The sequence below is a fragment of the Cibotium barometz genome, chromosome 64 (genome assembly GCF_041138505.1).
Source record: "Cibotium barometz isolate CiBa-2024 chromosome 64, ASM4113850v1, whole genome shotgun sequence".
NCBI lineage: Eukaryota > Viridiplantae > Streptophyta > Polypodiopsida > Cyatheales > Cibotiaceae > Cibotium > Cibotium barometz.
The window spans coordinates 30402568-30412598 of record NC_141109.1 but is presented as its reverse complement, the minus strand read 5'-3'; the positions used below and the strand labels follow the sequence as shown (position 1 = coordinate 30412598).

At 44.6% G+C, this 10031-nt stretch overlaps 1 protein-coding gene across 7 annotated transcripts in view; it reads left to right on the top strand.

Moving 5' to 3' along the window:
• Positions 1-5396: 5396 nt before the first annotated feature.
• LOC147603516 (pentatricopeptide repeat-containing protein At4g39530-like) overlaps positions 5397-10031 on the top strand; it is a 29009-nt gene continuing 24374 nt past the window's right edge. Inside the window, exons 1-3 of one of the 7 annotated variants that reach the window (XM_086796518.1) lie at positions 5397-5779; positions 5826-5924; positions 7403-7613. The gene's annotated coding sequence lies outside the window, so the exon portion shown is untranslated. Of the gene's footprint in view, positions 5780-5805; positions 5925-6000; positions 6038-7402; positions 7614-10031 lie in introns of those variants that run through there. The other 6 variants (XM_086796517.1, XM_086796519.1, XM_086796516.1 and 3 more) reach the window with 6 other exon arrangements.

Sequence of the window (10031 nt, the reverse complement as noted above, 5' to 3'; positions counted from 1 at the left end):
TAGTCCTCATAGCTCTAAATTCATACCAGGCTTTAGTATGCATGTGGAATATTAGGCGTTTTGCTGCTAGTTAAAAAGGTAAAGGCAAATCCTTTTCTCAAGGAGGCTATAAACCAAGGTAGAATTAGCCCAATCTTCTGGAAGGATATCGCGAAGGGGAGTGATAACAATCAAACGCCACACCATTATATCAAGGACTGCAAAAAAAGGATGGAGAAGGAGAAGAAGAAAGAGTTAGACGTGGTTGTGGTGGCTGCTGATGCATTAGACCAAGTAGCAAACTATGCATAGGATGATGGTTGTGCACTGTAGATATGATCTTGCTATCTATGATGGATATATGTCAATGAGATATCAACATGTGTAGTACTTTGATAGTGATGGTAGCAAGCACCACTATTAAGCACATTGATAATTCAACGTGATTTATTTTCCTTACTTGTGTCTGCTCCTCAAGGAGCAATAGTCACATGTGTAAACAACTCCTCGTATCTAGTAAAAGAAGTTGGTAGAGAGAAATCAATAAATTTTTGCAATGCCACGTACTTCTTAATAATCTCAACCAAGCTCAAAGAACAAACTAAGTAATCCTTGATATTTACAACTCTTTTTGAAGAGTTAGTTTCATTAGGTCCTCGTGTTCCACTTGTGGGACAACCACTCTCTCAAAAGTCTCGTTTGTGCGAGGAATTAAAAAGAACTTACTGTCAATCTCTACCATTGCTAGAGCGGGCCTAGTGGTCATATTTGTTTATGGTGTACAGTTCATGACTGGAGTGATAGAGACATCACTATAGCATACGATACTCTAAGCCATGATCTTTATAGGTTGGATAGATATGAGAGATATGTCCTCGTGTTCCACTTGTGGGACAACCACTCTCTCAAAAGTCTCGTTTGTGCGAGGAATTAAAAAGAACTTACTGTCAATCTCTGCCATTGCTAGAGCGGGCCTAGTGGTCATATTTGTTTATGGTGTACAGTTCATGACTGGAGTGATAGAGACATCACTATAGTATACGATACTCTAAGCCATGATCTTTATAGGTTGGATAGATATGAGAGATTAGCACATAATGTTTGTTTAATTACTACCACATACACAATGAGTGACACAGAGCTATGGCATGCCCACTCTAGTCACTTGAATTTCAGCAATTTGTTGTGCCTTAAAAGGCAAGAGATGGTGTCAAAGTTGCCAAAGCTTGAGACCCTTGTTAAACATGTATGTGAGTGGTGTAAGATGCAACTAATATCATTCTTGAAAGATGGATCAATTAGGGTTGTACAACTTGATATCCACTTCTTTTTGAAGAAGATTTAGTTCCATTAGGTCCTATTTCTCCACTTGTGGGACAATCACTCTCGTAGAAGTCTTGTTTGTGTGAGGCATTAAAAAGAACTTGATGTCAGTCTCAACCATTGCTAGGGTAGGCCTAATGGTCATATTTGTTGATGATAGGTGCATAATTCATGACTAGAGTGATGGAGACATCATTGTGAATCTGGTACTCTATGCCATGGGCTTTACAGGTATGAGAGATTGGCACATACTGCTTGTTCAATTACTACTACTACCACACACGTGCTATGAGTGATGGGGAGCTATGGCATGTCCGCTCTGGTCACTTGAATTTTGGATTTTCCATTTCTTCATGAGTAGAGATAGCCCTATCTCATGGCGGCACTTCAGAGAGCCCCGGACACCGACACCCATTGCAGACCCACAAACATGGCACACATATGCAGAGGGCCTATACCACGCCCCATAGCAGCCACCTATACCTCAGCCCCACAGGAGCCTCGACCTACCACAGCTAGCTTCTTTACCCACTCGATGGTAAAGGAAGCTATCCGCCGCCTATAGCATGGACGGGCCACCGACCATGTGAACATCTCATATATGCAGTAGATTCTCTGGCTCCTTTTCTTGCACACCTATTTATTAACAGGGCACTAGCAGAGGGTTTGCCTGCAGAGTGGACGATGCACACCATTGTGCCGATCCACAAAACAGGGGATATGCTTGATCCAAGCAACTACAGGACGGTTATGGTTGGTCACGTGTTGGCCAAAACTCTATGGTGCAGTGTTGGAGCAAGAGCTTAGCTTATATGCTTAGCGAGCAGGTTTACACTCATCTGGGCAGGCATGCTTCAGGAGGAGAGCTTTCTCTACCACTGACCATGTATTCACTTTGAGATGTATGATTGATTAGGCTAGAGTGAGGAAGAGAAAGCTCTATTGCTGCTTTGTGGATTTCTGCACCACGAGAGAGGCTCTTTCAGCGCGGCATGCAGTCTCTTGGCATACCAGCAGATATGACATGGGGCATCTATGCATTATATGAGCAGGTTTTTGGGCGAGTTAGATGCCCAGGAGGTATGTCTGAGACTATTGCTAGCACCATTGTGGTGAAGCAAGGATGCCCACTTTCCCCCACGCTATTTGGGTTATACATTGATGAGGTGGCTGACTTCATTACACGGGGAGGCGGAGATGGAGTTGATCTAGCAGGTACCTCAGTACATAATAAGCTATATGCTAATGATATTGTATTAGTGTCTGAGTCTCCGGGAGGTCTACAGCAGCATCTACATGCACTCGATGATTTCTGCACACAGAGGGGTCTTACTGTGAACCTTGGGAAAACCAAGGTTATGGTCTTTCATACATCGAGATAGGGCAGGAGTCAGCTGTGACATTCACTCTGGCAGGATGCCAGGTGGAGGTGGTGACATCATACGTGTACCTAGGGGTTACCTTCTCTGCAATAGCCACGCGCTTCACCATGGGTTCAGCAGCCAGAGTTAGATTGACACGGGGATATGCAGCATTGGCTATGCTAGAGAGACAGTGCCACCAGGCGCATTTTCAGGAGCCCCAGACGAAGGGGTGGCTATTTGACACATTAGTCACACCAGCACTGATGTATGGAGCAGCCGTATGGGCGCCAGGACTTGCTACCCATTGGAGGACACTGATAGAGAGACCACAAGCCCTCATGATGGCATGCATGATACACAGCAAACCGTCAGTACCTCATGACACTATCCGAGCAGTTTGTTGCACCTCCTATGATGGTAGAGGCCATATTCCAGACTATATGCCTGCTAGACAGATTTAGAGAGATGCCACAGGACAAATTGTCATATAGAGCTTTTGAGGCATCTAGACAGCTCGCTGAGGTAGGAGACAGAGGATCATGGTATGCACAGGTCACACATTGGTTCTCACTACAGCATGGCCTAGACATGGATCATCTACCACCATTCCAGTATGACAGGGATGCACCACATATCCGTCTCTCTCATAGTGATAGGAACAGAGTATTGAGACAAGACCTATGGTAGCTCTTAGAGTCTCATCACATCGATTGGAGATCGAGACTGGCAGAGCAGCACGGATCCCCCGCGAGAGGAGAGGGTATGCAGATTGTGCAGAGAGGAGGTGGAGAGTGAGGAGCATTATGTATGCAGATGCAGAGCATATACAGCCATCAGAGAAAGATATCCCATTTTATTCAGAGAGCCACATTCCCTACGCCAGATCTTTGAGGCAGTAGACCAACGCATACTGGGGAGATTCATTTTAGACATACAGCGTCACAGAGAGAGATATCCCATTTTATTCAGAGAGCCACATTCCCTACGCCAGATCTTTGAGGCAGTAGACCAATGCATATTGGGGAGATTCATTCTAGACATACAGCTCTAGACATACAGCGTCAGAGAGAGAGACATCATTACAGGCTTAGACAGCTCCAGAGGGGGGACGACAGACATAGATTACTGCATTTTTTCAGAGATCCACCCCACTCCCAGCCCCTACACAGCAGGGAATTACTCTCCAGAGAGTAATTCCCTGCTCTGAGTGTCTCTACTCTCCAGAGAGTAGAGACACTCAGAGCCCGCAGGAGACAGAGGACACCTGGCTTTCGGACACCACGCCTATACTAGAGAGAGATGACAAAGATCAGAGCTCAGTTTCACAGAGAGGGTGCGGAGCAACTGGCTCGCTTCAGAGAAGACCCAGGCATGTTCTTCAGGGAGCTGTGGACACCCCCTTCATTGATGTATACCATTCTATACCCCCAGTATGGTACAGGATGGAGCTAGCTAGGTTGCATATCATGATTGTATACTCCATGCACATAGCTTTGCATTCTCCTAGTAGTAGAGCTCCATCACCTCCCCCACTCATTGTACTTATTGCACACCCAGATTCAGCTTTTTAGTTTAGTACTTTTTCATTTTGTTGGGATGACAGAGGATACCCCACACAGGTACACTGATTTGTCTCATAGGCAGAGTTCGGTCTTTTGACGTTAATAAAATCTTTCTTTCTTTCTTTCTTTCTTTCTTTCTCTCTCTCTCATATATTAGTCCCCTGGGAAGGGGTTCGAGCAGGAGGAGCAAGATAATAACTATGAGCGTAAAGCGGTTTGAGTTGGATGAAGGACCAACAAGAGTTGTAATGAGGGGTGTTGGATAGCAACATGGAGAGCGATGTAGTGACGGATGGAGGGTAGCCAGTCTGTGCAGTGAGGGAGGGTGTATTGGTCGATAGAACCTTGGGTGGTTTTAATTAATGGTTGACGAGGGTGTGCATTAATTAATACACGGATAGAAATTGCGTGAGTAGGATACACGAATAAAACTAGAACTTAATCTACACTAGGAGGGGATGCGAGAGGGGACTCTCATGCTGCCGCTCCCACCCACCCTAGAGCAAGGAGCTCTTGGAGTGTTGCCATGTGCCTACATGGCTATATGGATAGATTTAGTGTAATGGTCCGTCTCCGACGAGTAGAAGCTAGGCACACGGTATACCATTCAAAAGACAACTTTACGAAGAAGGCATTTTGGCATGCAATCCTCTCTCTCTCTCTCTGTACAATGTAGTCCTCCCCCTTCTCTCTTTCTCTCTCCCCTTCATCATTGTCACATTCTCTCTTAGAGCTCTCTCTCTCCCCTCCAACAAACATACACATATATAGGCTCTCTCTCTCTCTCTTAGAAGCATCCCCATTGTATATGTGTGTGTGTATATATATATATATATACACACACACATACAAACATACATACATATGTATATGTATGTATGTACGTATGTACGTACACACACATATATACATACATACATACATACATATATAGTAAGATGTACAACACATGTATGTAGATGTGATATGTGCATGTATGCAACAATGTATATATAAACACGTGATTTCAAAAAGAACATGAAAAATAAAACATTTTCAATTGAAATTTTGTACACAGGCAAAAATTTAATTGTTTGTATGCTTATGTTTGACAAAGTAAGGACATATAGATTTTCATAACTATCTTTATAGCATGAATAATGTATATGTTAACCCATTTTGTAGAAACCCAGTTTAATAGAGACTTAACATCGTGCAGGAGATACCACGCTGAAGAAAAAACCCCATCATGTAGGAGATACCACGCTAGTAGAGACCCTCTTTGCAGAGAAACTCATATTTGTTACCAGTTTGCAAAGCTACCCACTTTGCAGAAGAACCCATCTTTGCATCACCCCGGTTTGAGAAGAAACCTTTTTTTTAAGGTTAGGGGAGAACCCCGGTTCGAGAAGAACCCTTTCTTGCCAGGTGCCAAAAAGATCCCACATTGTTGTGTGCAAAAGAACCCAGTTTGTGCTGTTTGTTAGCTAAAGAGCTCCCATCTTGCATATATGCTTCGTGGGTAGAGAACAGCATACGGCCCATGGTGGTGGTAGCCCTCCATCTTCTACTGTAAGTTGCAGCAGTGAGTGCTTCCTCAATCTTTCCCATATGGCAGAATGAGATGCGACTCCTTCTGCAGCAACTCCTCCATCATCTTGTGCGGTAGGGAGCTCTCAAGGCGACGACGGCAGCGGAGAACGATTGTGAAGGCGAGGTGAGCTCCCTGCTAGTATATATGGACAGTGAGGTGCGACTCCTTTTGTAGCAACCCCTCCATCATCTTGTCGCAGGGAGCTCTCAAGGCAGCAGCGGAGAACGATTGTGAAGGTGAGGGACGTCCTGATGCCTGCTAGTACATATGGACAGTGACCTTCAGAAAGTAGTAGCAAAGCTCGCTGTCCATCAGCTCCCCCATCTCGACCTTTGCCAATCCCAGCAAGCTTAACGTCACCCTCTTCATCTGCTTGCCCTCGAAGCTGTGATCTTTACATTGGTGTCCATGGGTAGAGCTCCTCCCTCTCAAGGTTCTTCAAATGGCTCCCTGCAGAGTTGGAGTTATAGGGAATTGCATGCTTCTCAGCTGATCGTGCCCTCAAGGGAAGAGAGGGGGCGTGCACACATTACTCGGAAGAGAGAGAGAGAACGACCCAAACGTCTAGTTGTGTCCCTCATTAATATGAGGGGGAGAAGAGGCCGGCACTGCTAGGCAGTAGCCTTCATTTGAATTTGAAATCACATTTGAATGCAATGAAGAGAGACAGAGAGAAAGGACGTGTAAAGGGCACCCAAGGGGGAAAAGAGGGTGGCACTGGTAGGCAGCAACCTTCATTTGAATTTGAAATGACTTGATTTTTACCTTATGTATTACTCCATTTGCATCAGGCTCATGTGGGGGAGACTGAGAGAGAGAGAGAGCCTCAAGGCTAGTCTAGAAAACACCAAAAGTCAACGAATCCCTTGTCCTTTTATATATAGTAAGAAGGGTTTTAAAAGTATATTAAGGACTACTCTCAACTAATCAATTGATTTTCATTTTAACACTGAAATTCAGGTCAGGCATAATTTTACTAACAAAAAAATCACTCCGAGTGAAACGAAGGTATTGAGTTTATCAGCGCATTACGCATGCATAAAATCAACACAGAAGGTGCATCTATTTGGAATTTTGCGTGTTGAATACCTACGAAAAACAAGTTCAAATTGACAAAAGACCAAAATCTAGTACAATGAGTCCATGTTACATCATGGGCTCATGTGGGTACAATGAGGATAAAAGTAGGGAGACATCATCATCATCATCATCCATCAAGAATGTCCAAGATGGGTGAATGTAGGACCTTGAAAAGGCTCCCTATGTCCCCTCTCTATCGCTATAGAATCTCTTGGACTGAAGCTATTGTATGGAGGTCCGCCTGGGGCCATGGGGCCAGTGCCTTGGACGTTTGCTGGTGTAGATCCCAACTATATGTGCCATCCGGTCCTATTGGGATCCTCGGACTCCAATGTTACTCAGCGTTGTCATCTTATGGAGCCCTCTTATCTCACTTGGAAGAATTTGTGATGGGTGGCTGGGGGGGTGGTGTGTGTGTGTGAGAGAGAGAAGTGTATGCGCACGTCTGTGTGTCAATTCTACTGATTCCTTCTTTCTCTTCATGTTTGCTCTGTGTGTGTGTGTGTGTGTTGGTTCTGTAGAAATGGCTTCACCTACTGAAGTGTACAGATGTAGAGATCCTTTTATTGAGCCTAAGAGAAGAAACATAGGAGGAGACTCCCAGCAAGCTGAGATGCAGTCCTCTCGTTGCACCAATCCGGACCTGCAACATTTCTGTGACACTCTTGAACAAGGTTTTGCCGAGATCAAGAAAGCATGGGCCTTGAGTTTTGATTGCGGGTTCCTGACCAGGTATTACTAGACCCTTTGATGAAACTTTTAGTACAGAGCTCTGATCCTTTTTTTTCTTGCAAAGATGCCGTCAATGGCTGATGTTGGGCAGTGGCTTAAAGCCATGCTTGGAGGATGCTTTGTTGAGGGCTGCTACTTTGCTCCTGTGAGGTTCTACTTACTGATCTGTAGCGTAAACAAACTATTTTGGAAAAGTCACCTCTTTTTTTTTGGGCGGCAGATGGTGCATGTGTATTGATGGTGCATGTGTATTGATGGTCACCTATGAAGGATTATCAAAACTTCATCAAACACAGATGTCTTGTGTGGGTGGAAGTTGTAGAGCTTACTGTTTATATGTGCCATGCTTTACATTTTTTGGTGGAGTCACTGGACAAAGTGATTTGCCCTCCTAGGTCTTCTGGGAGTGTCCATAGATTTTGCATCTTTTGGGATACCGATAAACCAACTCCTTCCCTAGTGGTCATGGGTGTTGAACTGCCAAGACGTTTGACACAAGAAGCTTTCTTCAAGCTCAAATGGGAAAATTTTGCTTACTCTTGTTTCACAAGTGAAAAGTTTAGACACATGGCATCAGAATGTCCATTGGTACTCTTGTAGCCGCCAGTTGCGGCAATGCCACCTCAAGACGTGATTCCTGTTGTATCCGTGTAGCAACAGAAGGGAAAAATGTGGTGCAGGCCCCAAATGTCACCCTAGATAAGGTAAAAGGAAAAATCGGCATGGCAAGCCCTGTTGTTGTAAAAGAGAAAGAAAAGGAAAAACAAGAGCCAAATGCATGGCAGACACCTAAGAAAACTGTCTCTCTTCGACAGAGACGTTTCGTGGGAATAGCAGGAACCTCTATAGTGGGGCGAACTTCTAGGGTGCCTGATGTCTCGGGTAATGTTGCAGGTGTGGGTAGAATGTGGGTTGACTCATTGTTTACACACACTGCGACTAATCCTCATGTATCTGTTGGCATTGATACTCTTTTACATGCAAGTAATGTTCATGATGATATTTCAGATTATACATTGCTTAGTGATATAGGGAGCCAGGTAGCCAAGCAAGTTGAAGGGTAGCGTGTTTTGCTTACACATGCTGTAAATATGTATATACCAATCAAATGCTTTATATATAATGTGCAAGACCTTTGTGATGCAAATAAATGGAGGCTTCTTTAGTCTTATGTAAATACTATCCAGCCACATATAGTTTGTTTGCAAGAGCATAACTAGCATGCTTTTGTTGGTTTACATGGTTTTTTTTTTGGGATATATCATCTTCTATGCAAGAAAGCAAGCTTTTTTTGGTACTCTTATCACGATTAGACATGAACTTCAATCTTAATTGGCATACAATGATCCCAATGGCAGATGGATTGTTGTGCAATGTATAATTGTTGGTGAGCTATATGAATTTGTCAGTGTCTATGCCTCATAAGCAAGGCTGCAATGTGGCAGTCTTTTCAAACATATTCATGGCTATCAAATGCTTTTATTATAGGAGATTTTAACAATTCACCTTCTTATGCTGACAATTCATATTATCGTTCTCATACGATGTGCATTGAGAAACAAGTGTGGGATCAAACCCTGACTCTTTTGGATGCATGAGATGTGTCTTGCGCCAATTGATCAATGCTTCTGAAGTTGCACTAAAAACCTGGAGCGACTGCTCTGCTCGAAGAAGATTGGCCTCTTGGCCATGCAAAAATAAGCCCGTGTCATCAGCAAACTCAACATCGAGCAGGTCGTCCCCCCGGACTGGGAGCTGGAGTCCTCTCAAACCAACCTCCTCTGCCGTCAAATACATGCTCATAGCCTCCGCAAAGAAGAGAAAAAGAAACGGGGCGAGAGGACATCCTTGATGGACTGATCTGGTCAACTCAAAACTCGGCTCCCGTCCTCCTGCAATCAACACCTGGCTACGAGCTGTGGAATACAGAGCCGCCACCCCTCTAATCCAACCTGGCTCAAAGCCCAGGCGAAGCATAGTGCCCTCTAAGAAACCCCAATCGACTCTATCGTATGCCTTCTCAAAATCGAGAAGCATCACGACCAAGTCCTCACCAAGAAATCTAGCTCCGGCCGTCGCCTCCCAGAAGGTGAAAATGTTGTCAAGGATACTACGCTCCTTGACGAATCCTGTCTGGGTAGCATGAATCAACTCCCCCAGGAAGGGCTGGATCCTCAAACTCAAGGCCTTTGCTAAGACCTTGTAGACAGTATTGAGGATCGTAATAGGTCTCCAATGCCGAATATCATCTGATACTCCCCCCCTCCTTGGGGATAAGAAAGATCAAGCCCTCTGAAAAGCTTTGTGGCATCACCCCAGTGTCCAAAACATACTGAAAGCCCCTGCGGAGGCCTGGCCCCAAAAGGTCCCAATAGCGCATAAAAAAGGCAGGCGTCAGTCCGTCCTCCCCCGGGCAAC